We start from the raw sequence: 12390 nt of genomic DNA on the forward strand, positions 1-12390 counted from the left end.
GGTCTGGTTCTAGCTGTAACAGGAATGCAGGGGTGGGTATTTTGTTTAAAAATAAAGAAATTAATATAGAAAGTTATTTGGTGATAGAAGAGGGGAGAGCTATCTCTGTAAGTGCTAAATATAGAGGCTGGAGATTTAGGGTGTTTTGTGTTTATGCTCCAGCAGAGAAGAAAGAGAGGAAATGTTTTTTTGAAAAATTAAAGTTTTTTTTGTCTGGAAGAATTCCTACATTGCTTGTAGGTGATATGAATTGTATTCTAGAGAAGGAAGGTAGGAGTGGGAGAGGGGAGGTAGTTGTTGATATTACTGGGAAAATCCTGAAGGATATTATTCTGGATTTTGGTTTTGTTGATATTGCAGAGACAAGTATGGGTAAGCCTGTCCCAAATACCTTTTTTGCGGACAGAGGAGGGGTAATGTCTCGTATAGACTATTTACTATGTTCTAAAGATGTGATGTTTGGAGAGTTTGTACAGGAGAAAGTGCCTTTTACAGATCATGTTTCTTTATGTTGCAATGTTTGTTGTGAGTCTAGTACAATATATGGGAAAGGATTGTGGAGACTAAATGTTAAGCTTTTAGAAGATGAGGTGTTATTCAAAGATTTCTGTAAGATTTCTGTTGATCGGTCGCAAGGCGAATTTAGCAGAGTTACACACGCTAAGCCGCCACCTACTGGGAGTGAATCTTAGCTTCTTAAAATTGCGACCGATGTATTCGCAATATTGCGATTACTAACTACTTAGCAGTTTCAGAGTAGCTTCAGACTTACTCTGCCTGTGCGATCATTTCAGTGCTTGTCGTTCCTGGTTGACGTCACAAACACACCCAGCGTTCGCCCAGGCACTCCCACCGTTTCTCCGGCCACTCCTGCGTTTTTTCCGGAAACGGTAGCGTTTTCAGCCACACGCCCCTGAAACGCCGTGTTTCCGCCCAGTAACACCCATTTCCTGTCAATCACATTACGATCGCCGGAGCGAAGAAAAAGCCGTGAGTAAAAATACTATCTTCATAGTAAAGTTACTTGGCGCAGTCGCAGTGCGAACATTGCGCATGCGTACTAAGTGGATTTTCACTGCGATGCGATGAAAAATACCGAGCGAACAACTCGGAATGAGGGCCATAGTTTCTGGCAAAGTAGGAAAAATGAGTTTGTCAATATATTGGAATGGTGGGACTGGGTTAAGGAAAGGGTTAAGAAGTTCTATCAGAGAGCAGGATATAGAAAAGCTGTGAGAGAGAGGAATAAGTATCAGCTGTGGAATAGCAGGCTTAGTTTTCTTTATAAATTAAGAGGAAGGTGTGGATGTGAATGATGATATTATTAAAGCAAGATCTGAGGTTAGTAAATGTTTGAATAATAGAGGTAAAGAAATTATTTTTAGGTCTAGGGTGGAGGTATTAGAGGAAAATGAAAGATGTACAAGGTTTTTTTTCAAAAAAAGCTTGAAAAATAAGCATGTGATAAAGTATGTGTTAGATAAAGATGGAGAGGAAGTGAGTGGTGAAAGAATGATGGATGTGATTACAGAATTTTATGAAAAGTTGTATGATAGGAAGGAAGTAGATAGTGATATGGAAGAAGTATTGTGTGGTTTGTCTGAGAGAGTGTATGAGGGAAATTTGCCGGTTTTGATGGATAAGGTAACAGGTGATGAAGTGAAAAGAGCTGTGGATAGTGCTAAAAGGAATAAAACTCCAGGTATGGATGGGTTGCCGATTGAGTTTTATAGTTGTTTTTGGGATGTCATAGGGAAGGATGTGTGTGATTTGTGTGCTTTTATGTTTGGAAATGCAAGATTATGTGATAGTATGAAAGAAGGTATTGTGGTGTTAGTGCATAAAAAAGGTGATAGGGGTTTGTTAGAAAATTGGAGACCTATTACGCTTTTAAATTCAGATTATAAAATTCTGGCAAAAATATTGGCAAATAGGATGCGGGATGTGGTGGATCAGGTGGTGGGTGATGATCAAGTGTGTGGTGTGCCTGGTAGAAGGATAACAGATAATCTGATTTTGCTGAGAGATGTGTTGGGTGACTGCAGAGAAAGGAAGAGAGTATGTATGTTATTAGCTTTAGATTTTGAAAAAGCGTATGATTGCGTGTCTCACAATTTTATGTTTAAAGTATTGGTACGTATGGGGTTCCCGGTGGAATTTGTAAGATGTGTGAGAGGGTTATAGGATTCTGTTGTGAGTAAGTTTTTGGTGAATGGGAATATAAGTAAGAATGTAGTGATTAGGTCAGGAGTACGACAAGGATGTCCATTGTCAGCTATTTTGTTTATTTGTGTTATTGAACCATTATTACAGATGATTAGGAGAGATAAAGTTGTAGGGGGGGTGTTGGTACCAGGTAGTGGAGGTAGGATGGTGAAAGTATTGGGGTATATGGATGATGTTGCGGTTGTGAGTAAGAGTGTTGCAGAATTGAGAAGAGTTAAATTACTGGTTAGTTTCTTTTGCAGTGCTTCTGCATTTAAAGTTAATTGGTGTAAAACAAAATTGAAGTGCTTTGGGGATGAAAGTTGCAGTGTGGAAGGGATTATGAGCGTGAGTGAAGGGATTAAAATATTAGGTGTGGTGTTTGAGGATGATTTGAAAGGGAGTGTGAGTTGGGAAGAATGTAGTAAGAGGGTACAGAAGAAGGTGGATTTTTGGAAGATGAGTGAAAGGGTTAAAGCTCGTCTCTGCTTCAATGTCATAGAATTGCTTGTGTTATAGAACTTAATGTTCCAGCACATTCCTTGCTACTGTCCTTGTCTCTTATCTTTTTTATACCGTGTGAACAACCTCCCTATTTGAAATACAAACTTGCCCATATATGCATATCCTTCCACTGCGGCAGTTCCTAGCCAATCATGTTATGTTAGCCCCTTTTTGTGTTCTGTCCAATTAGTTATCGACTTGGGATATACACGCCCTAAATCCTTTCTTTTATATACTTTTGTTAAACGAACAATAAACAGTGTGAATCTTTACTGCTTGTGTTGTGCATGTTCCTTGTGGCTAAAGGTTTACACTCACAGACGTCTGAGAGGCCATCACATCGAGGGTTAAAGAATATAGGGGCAATCCTTTCAAGTGGGGGCTCCGTCCGCGATTCAGTGATCGTCCCTGAATGGTAAGATAGAGAATTTATTGTCTGTCTTTGCCATACGGGATTGCGGTCATACACTGAAGCTGAATCCGTGTCAGTGTTCTGGGAACACGTGACCAAACATCTTTAATGTCTGGGACTTAAAGATACGTCTGAGAAGGGACCAGGGGTCCAAGCGCAACTCTCCAAAGACGTTAGTATCTGGGATACTTAAAATAGACCTGGGAGTCTATACATAACGTGACGTTAGTATCTGGGATACTTAAAATAGACCTGGGAGTCTATACATAACGTGACGTTAGTATCTGGGATACTTAAAATAGACCTGGGAGTCTATACGTAACGTAGAGAATACCTCGATTTGATCGTCTATATATTCTTGTATGTTTGTAGTGAGACATACAACAAAAGGGAGAGAAGAAGACTCTTTTGTGGGTGCACTCTTGTATGTTTAAGAGGTCTCAGAAGAGACAATAAGTAAAGATTACAAATGAATTTTTAAATATAACTTTTATTAACAATAATTGATAAAATAGTAGAGTTTACTGTCAAAAATTGGAGGTAGGGGTGGGGGGAAGGGTGGGGGGGAGTTGGGGAATAGAAAGGGGGAACACAGAACGAATTAATTACAGTGTAAATACTGAATATTGTTCTGGAATGCCTGGGTGCGATAATAACAGCTGGAGACCCTGAAAATTGAAGCGTTTTTATTCTCTCATGAGCGATGATGAGGAGACAGATGGGATGATTAAAGATGGAATGAGCAAGATGAATCTGCTGTCAGTGTTAGACGCTGAGCAAAACCGTCCAGGAATTTCTACTAAACTGAGTATTCCTCGAGAGTCTCCCACTCGAGTACTGACCCAGCCCTACACTGCTTAGCTTCCAAGATCGGAAGGATTCGGGCGTTACCAGTGTGGTATGATAGTAGAAAAAATATTAGATATCGAGGGCTCGAGAATCACTGATGAGAGTTCACGAAAATGGAGAAATAAAAGAAAAGACAAGAGAATGAGTGGAGGAGGAAAATAGGGGATCTGCTGCCACCGTTAGACCGGGATAATTACCCCTGAATCAGTGGTGAGAGTCCTGAAGATAGTATAAAGTGAGGAAATGGAAACGATACTGATAGGTAAAAAAAAAAAAAAAAGTTTAGTAGAAATTCCTGGACGGTTTTGCTCAGCGTCTAACACTGACAGCAGATTCATCTTGCTCATTCCATCTTTAATCATCCCATCTGTCTCCTCATCATCGCTCATGAGAGAATAAAAACGCTTCAATTTTCAGGGTCTCCAGCTGTTATTATCGCACCCAGGCATTCCAGAACAATATTCAATATTTACACTGTAATTAATTCGTTCTGTGTTCCCCCTTTCTATTCCCCAACTCCCCCCCACCCTTCCCCCCACCCCTACCTCCAATTTTTGACAGTAAACTCTACTATTTTATCAATTATTGTTAATAAAAGTTATATTTAAAAATTCATTTATAATCTTTACTTATTGTCTCTTCTGAGACCTCTTAAACATACAAGAGTGCACCCACAAAAGAGTCTTCTTCTCTCCCTTTTGTTGTATGTCTTACCACTGACTCAGGGTGCACCACCAAACTCAAGATAACATTAGAAAACTCAGATTTTCTCGTTGTATTATGTATTTTGGTTCTAACAATATCTATTAGATACCTTACCATTCTCCAGTGCGGTATACCCCCAATACATTCATGTTTGTAGTGAGATAAGTTCTTATATTTGATCAGACGGCTGGTAAGTTTTCGTCTGCCAGATATCTTTACTCAAACACTTTTCCTGCTTCCTGTTTAAAACGCTGTATTTTTCTGACATCTTGTACGAATGGTAAGTATCGTACACGTCAAAAGATTTCATGTTCTCACTATACAGATAATATTGTGATATTGTCAATGACTAATTAACTGGTTAGCTGATGCATGTATAGTAGAGTGTTGTAAATTTTAGATATTTTCTTTTAAAGTTGTACTGTTGATTTATATTACTGTCTGACAATGGGCTCTAGTCAGAGTAAAAAAAACTACATATCCCCCGCCCCTCCCTGGTGAGACATGCAAGATGTATGTCGCCCGCAACTCTACCTCAGAGTATTACTTAGTTAACCCCTGGGTGGATAATTTAGCAGGGTAGACAGAGAAAGCAGGACAGGACCCATTCCTACGGGAAGGCAGTAATTACCCTTTCTATATGGAGGATTAAAAAAAAAATATCAGTTCCCAACAGCACAGAAGCGAAGAAGTGAGAAACTGTACATCTTTGAAATCCCTCTCGCCTCCCCCTTGCATTCCAATGTATCCTGCGCTCGGAGACACAGATCTCTTGGCAGCAGTAACCCTTTCACACCAGATGGGATCGCCTCCAACTCCACTGCTGGAGGGTGCGTCCACTAGCTCTATCCCTAACGCACCAGTAACCCAGAGTTTAGATAATAGTAAAACACTGTCCCAAGCCCACTATTACCCTCGATGGCTGTATATCTTATTTGTGCAAAGCTTGCAAAGGACGCAGCGATACACATATGAAGGAAGTCTTTAAAACCCGTGCTCCTTTGCCTGTGCTTTTTTTGCCTGTCGCTGTAGCTTGTAAACAGAAACCTTCGGAGTCTGTTACTGAGTTTTGGAAAAGGTTTAAGGACTGCTGGACAGATGACGCTGGCTTACCTTTGCTTAACTCAGAAAGCTTACTCATTTCCACCTTCATTAACAACCTTCTGTCATAGTTTCTGTTAAGCAAAACGTCTAACGTCTCTTCCTGGACTTCTGATAGTACGATAGATTTTGAAAAAAAAACATCTATATGAGAAAGAGGCTGCAGGGTGTTTTGATGTAAAGAAACCTGCACCCACTCATAACTATCAGAACTCCAGACGCTTTGACAGACAGAACCAACCCCGCAGTCAGGGAAGATTCCAAAGACCCCGCGCACTGACGGGGCCCGGAGGAGGGTATCCCAGCCTTTATTCAACTCTCCCGTCATAGTAAAGATTCACCTCTGCTGCCACTTATTATAAATGGAAGTAAAATTCCCTTTTTAGTGGACAGCGGTGCAACAACCAGTGTTTTGTGTTCTGACCTATGCAGTATCCCCTCTCACCAGAAAAGATAGAAGGTCTCCGCCCCATGATACAGCAATTCTTACAACAGGGTATTCTCAGACATATTGTATCACCATACTGTACTCCTGTGAACCCTGTTGCCAAAGCTGATGGCAGTATAAGATTTGTACAGGATCTCAGAGCGATCAATCAGTTAATTGTCCCAATTGCACCAATTGTTCCAGATGTAAACTCACTCATTTCTGCAATCCCTGCAGATGCTGCGTTCTTCTCTGTAATTGATTTGAAGAATGCCTTTTTTCAGCATACCTGTAGATTCACAGACACAATTACTTTTTGCCTTTTCTTTTGAGGGTAAACAACTTACCTGGTGCAGATTATTGACGCACCTGTTGTCTCCAGGCCACATTGGGGCCCTGGCAACCTCACCATGGTTCAGTCCTGCTACAGTATGCAGATGATCTGCTGCTCTGTAGTCAAACTGAGGAGGCCTGCCGAGAGGATGGTGTTTCATTACTAAACTGGCTTTGTGAATGTGGACACAAGGTGTCCAAAATAAAAATGCAATGGTGTAAAAAGCATGTTGATTACTTAGGTTTTGTGCTCACTCAGGGAGAGAGGAAAATCAGTCCACAACGCATACAGTCTGTATTGGGCCTGGTCACCCCAACTACCCAGAGGGAACTACTGTCCTTCCTGGGTATGGTAAATTACTGCAGACAGTGGATTTCTGATTGCTCTTATTATGATAACATTTTGAGACAAGCCACACTGAAGGACAAACCTAAAACTGTACAATGGTCACAAGAAATGTTAACTGCATATGAAAGTTTAAAATGTATGTTGATGAAAAGTCCGGCACTTGGCCTCCCCAATTATGTACTACCTTTCCATCTATATGCAAGGGACAATTGTAAAACCATGGCGGGGGTGCTCACACAGTTTCATGGAGGGAAGTTGCGCCCCGTGGCATTTTTTTTCCAAAGTCATGCCAGTGTCTGTGCAAGGTATGCCTGCCTGCCTCAGGGCTTTGGCAGCCTGTGCAATGGTTGCAGAAATGGCCACTACCCTCACTTTAGGCCACATCACAGTACTCCACACCACACATGATGTCCTGGCAATACTTAAAGGCTTGCACACACAGCACATGTCAGCACAACGCCTTAGTGGATATGAAGTACTCCTTTTGAGTAACCCTACCCTTACCATCAAGTACACTGCTAGTTCTTCTGGCCCTGCACCCATTCTCAATGCCCTTTTAGGCTTGAAAGGTCCCGAGGATGAACCACCCGACCTACATGACTGTGCTGCTTCCATTGAAGCTGAAACTTCTCCCAGACTTGACATGTCTCCCGTTCCCATACCAGGCGCAGACATAGTTTTTGTTGACGGCTCCTGTAGTAGGCCCAATGACAATACATACCAGGCTGGCTATGCCATTGTCACCCTCCCTGACACTGTGTTGGAAACCCTGCCAATACCTTATCAGTCCGCGCAAGCTGCAGAACTCATTGCACTCACTAGAGCATGTCCCTCCCTTGACAACGTCCATCTGCTCACTCAACTTCAAGCTGCTGCGACTAATACTGATCTCTCCGACTGGACTTACCCAATTCTGCAGAAAAAATCCTAAATCAGGATTAATCTGCAAAGAGGGGAAACCCTGTATACCCCAGTCCAGTGCCCCTTTGCTCGTTGCCCATTGCCGTGGTGTTGGTCACCGTGGTGAAGCCACAACACTCCTCCTACTAACCAATGATTTTTATGTTACTAATGCCAAATCACTTGTGGACCAGTATGTTAGCAGATGCATCACTTGCCTCAGGAACAACCCTAACAACCCTAATAAAGCTAAACACCAGCATCTTGAATACCCCACCACCCCTTTTACACACTTACAAATTGATTTTACCCATATCCCTGGTACAGGTAAACAAGAATATGCCCTGGTCATTGTAGATATGTTCTCCCGCTGGCCAGAAGTATTCCTAACTAAGTCAGAGGATGCCAAGACAGTAGCAAGAATCCTAACACAGAAAATCATCCCTAGATGGGGGTGCCCCCTGCAAATAAATAGTGATAAAGGCTCAGCCTTTACAGCCAAAATCACACAGGCCTTAGTAAAAGCTCTGCAGGTGGAGTGGAAGTTTCACATCCCGTACCACCTGCAGAGTTCAGGGGTCGTAGGAAGAATGAATAGGACCCTCAAAGACAAACTAAGGAAGGCCACAGGAGGTACCTTCCACAAATGGAAGCAGGTCCTTCCCATTATCCTAGCAGAAATCAGAATGACCCCACAGAAAACTCTAGGATACTCACCCTTTGAACCCTTTGAAATACTAATGGGTAGACCCTTCCCCACACCCTGGGCTAAGAAACCGTTGATGATACAGGAAGGAGATCTAGAATTTATAAGGGAAGAGTATGTCAGGGCCCTCATAACCAAACTTGATGAAATTGAACATGAGGTTGTTTGTAAAAACCCTTTGAATCCACAGGAACCTACACACCCCTTTAAAGTCGGAGACAGAGTTGTGGTGAAGGTGCTCCCCAGGAACAAGAGCCCAGGAGACTTCACCTATGGTCCAGAGACAGAGGTCGTAGCAGTTACCCGAACAGCAGTCCTGACAGAGGAAAGTCCTACCTGGATCCATGCATCCCGAGTAAAAAAGGTTCCTAGACCAGACCTAGAGAGGGAAGCAAGTGATTCCAGTGAGGTACGAACCGGGGCGGACAGCCCTGACCTCCCACCTAGCGAAGACAGAAGACCAGAGGAGGATGAAGAAAATGCCCCCTATCTTTACCCTGGGGACTATCTTGATAGCCCTACTGGCCCATTTTCCCCTCTCAATGACTGAGGTTGATATAACTCAGAATAAGGGAAACTGACACTATGGTATAACTCTTCCACCACATACAGCGCAACCTACATACTAGATTATTTCCAATTCCCCCAACTAGCTGCTGTCCAAAAGTCTGTTGACTACCAGATCCGCGCTGACACCACAGACAACCTAAGCCCCGAGGTACCCTATATTTGCGTTACAGGCCATAACTGGGGAAATGATTGCAGCTCATGGTCCGCGGCTGCCTGGAACACAGGTACCCCATGGGGCTATAAGCCCGCTGAAGCCTTAGATGAAAAGGGTAAACACGGAACATCATTAACTCAACGATTAACCCTTCTTAAAATGCCCAACAATTACTGCAACTCCCGCTCAGGCTAAAAATTGCGCCATTGGTGTGCAGAAAGACGTAAGCTTTGCAAGAATCATATAGTATAACAATAATGATTCTAAGAGGGGATTGAAAGGGTTAAAGCTCGTCTCTGCTTCAATGTCATAGAATTGCTTGTGTTATAGAACTTAATGTTCCAGCACATTCCTTGCTACTGTCCTTGTCTCTTATCTTTTTTTATACCGTGTGAACAACCTCCCTATTTGAAATACAAACTTGCCCATATATGCATATCCTTCCACTGCGGCAGTTCCTAGCCAATCATGTTATGTTAGCCCCTTTTTGTGTTCTGTCCAATTAGTTATCGACTTGGGATATACACGCCCTAAATCCTTTCTTTTATATACTTTTGTTAAACGAACAATAAACAGTGTGAATCTTTACTGCTTGTGTTGTGCATGTTCCTTGTGGCTAAAGGTTTACACTCACAGACGTCTGAGAGGCCATCACATCGAGGGTTAAAGAATATAGGGGCAATCCTTTCAATGAGACAGATGACAGTGTTTGGGAAAGTGTTGGTGATTAAAAGTGTGGTGTTACCTATTTTATTGTTTCTGGCATGTGTTTTTCCTCCGTCTGTGCTGGAGATCAAGAAAATAAACAGAGTTCTTTTCATGTTTGTTTGGGGTGGGAAGATGGAACGTTTGAAACGTGAAGTGTTGATAAAGGCAAGAGAGAAGGGTGGGTTGGATTTCCCTGATATTGAAATCTTTTTGTATGTTAATTATATTCGTGTTATAGTAGAGTTAATAGGGAAGGGGAGTAAAACTGCCTGTATGGTGAGATATATGGCTGGGTGGACTTGGTATGGTTTAGGGTGGATCAAAAGGGACCTGAAGGTACCTGTGGCGTTTAGAAGTCCGTGGTGGTACAATGTAATTGAAGTTTTCATTAAAAAGAAAGATCTTTTGAATATTTCTTTAAGTGGGTTTAAAGACAGAAAGAAGGTTATGAAAGTTATAAAAGATAGAGAGATAGTTTGTAATATCAATTATATGCGCTCAAGTGAAGCTGTGATTATATGGAAGAGGCTATGTTCGTATGGCATGTCAAATACACAAAAGGAGATTGTATGGTTGTGTATGCATGAGGGGTTGCCAGTGAGAGTGTTTATGAAAAAAAGAGACTTGGTAGCTTCAGATGTCTGTCCGAGAGACAATTGTTATAATACTGAAACAGTGATGCATGTAATGTGGAATTGTGGTTTTGCAAATGATGTATGGAAGTGTTTGGGTGGCTTGTGTAGAGAGATTACTGGTGTTAGGTATATTGGATGGAAGGTGGCATTATTTGGTATGGGAGCATGTGATAGAGGAAAAGAGAGACTTTTGTGGTTGATCATGAGCTGTGTGATGGAAGTTTTGTGGAATGCAAGGAATCTGTGTGTGTTTAGGAGTGAGTGCTGGTCTGTGAATGAGTGTGTTAGAATGGTATTGGGTAAGTTATATGTCTATTATCTGAGAGATAGGAAAGGAAGAAAAGAGCTTGATGCTGAGGGAGTTTGGAAAGTTAAGAAATGGAGGCATGTGGTTAGATATGTTAACGAAGATTGATAGCCTAATATTGTGGGTATGTGTTAAGTTGTATATTGTTTTTTGATTATGAACAGGTGTTTTGTTTTTTTTTAATAATAATAATTGTTGTTTTTCAAAAAAATTCATGCTGATGATTTGTTTACTGTCTAAATCTGTATTGTAGATGACTATGTTTACTAACCTAAATGGTTTAATAAAAAAAAAAAAAAAAAAGTCTCCTGTTTGCAGTCCTCTGTCTGCAGAGATACCCCTGTGTATTGGACCTGTGGAACTACAGGTCCAAGCAGTTCCAGTTCCGTTCCAGTTTCCAGTTCCAGGTTCCAGTCTTCAATTCTTTGTTTCCAGCAATCTCCTATTTCTGGCATCTCCAAGTTGTTTCCCTGTTCCAGTGTTCCTGTGGAACTACAAGTAGCAGCAACCACTCCAGCTCTCCTGCGAGTCACATTCAGTGTGCAAGTTCCTGTGTTCCAGTCTCCAGTCTTCATTGTTCCAGTTTGCTACAAACTCCAGCCACAGTCTGCTACACCAATCTGCAGTAAGAGACTTTCCTCAGGTGTGTTCTCAGCCTCTTCACCTAATTACCAGCATTCCACACTGTGCATTGCCTTTAGCACTTAACATCTTGCTGTGTTAGGACTGTCTCCTGCTAGGGCCTTGCTTGGCTTAAAGACGTATGCTTCTACAGAGACTGTGTACTTTGATGGCTATTCGTTATATACCGGAGTTTTGTTTGCTGCATCTGATTTCATTATTGCCTTATCATTTATATCAAGTTTCAAGTTCATCTTCATTGCTTATTTGTTACCAGTGACTTTTGAAATATTCATTTATCGGATTAAGTTATTATTCATTGTTCCTGTCATCGGTTATCCCTGTGTGATAATAAATATCAAGCGCACATGCGCGGAACTTTTTGTCCGTTTCCCAGTTTCCTCCATCACTCCTACACTGACCCACTAGTGCCCCCTCCGGGGACATGCTAAATCAGAATCCTGACAGTTTGTCCAAGGCCCATGGACCCGGATGGTGGTCAGAGTGTGGGGTCAGGGTCACTCCAGAGTTCAGTGTCACGACTCAATGATCAAGAGTCAAGAATCAATAAACCTCCTTCGGTTCCAGCCGATTCCAGCATCCTCGGATCAAATACGGTCCTATCAGTCAGTCTGAGGACTCCTCCGGTTCCAGCTGGTTCAAGCTTTTCTGGACCCAATCCGGTCCCATCCGTCTGTCCAGATCAGCCGCCTTCAGTTACAGCCGATTCCAGTTCCTCCGAACCCGGTGTGGTTCTCTCCAGTGTGTCAAGTAATGAACTCCTGTCTGTCAGTTTTGGAGATGACGTCCTCTCTCCATCCTAGAATATTTCAAGTTGATTCTACTCTCAAGTGTCCTACATTGTCTTCTGAGACTTCAATTGACATTCAGCCTTCCAAATTCC

The 12390-nt window shown here is 42.1% G+C and overlaps 1 pseudogene; it reads right to left on the reverse strand.

The window, feature by feature from the left end:
• Positions 1–3914: 3914 nt before the first annotated feature.
• Positions 3915–4033, reverse strand: LOC134897241 (5S ribosomal RNA; annotated as a pseudogene).
• Between the last annotated feature and the right edge of the window lie 8357 nt (positions 4034–12390).

The sequence above is a fragment of the Pseudophryne corroboree genome, chromosome 3 (genome assembly GCF_028390025.1).
Source record: "Pseudophryne corroboree isolate aPseCor3 chromosome 3, aPseCor3.hap2, whole genome shotgun sequence".
In the NCBI taxonomy this organism is placed as follows: Eukaryota; Metazoa; Chordata; class Amphibia; order Anura; family Myobatrachidae; genus Pseudophryne; species Pseudophryne corroboree.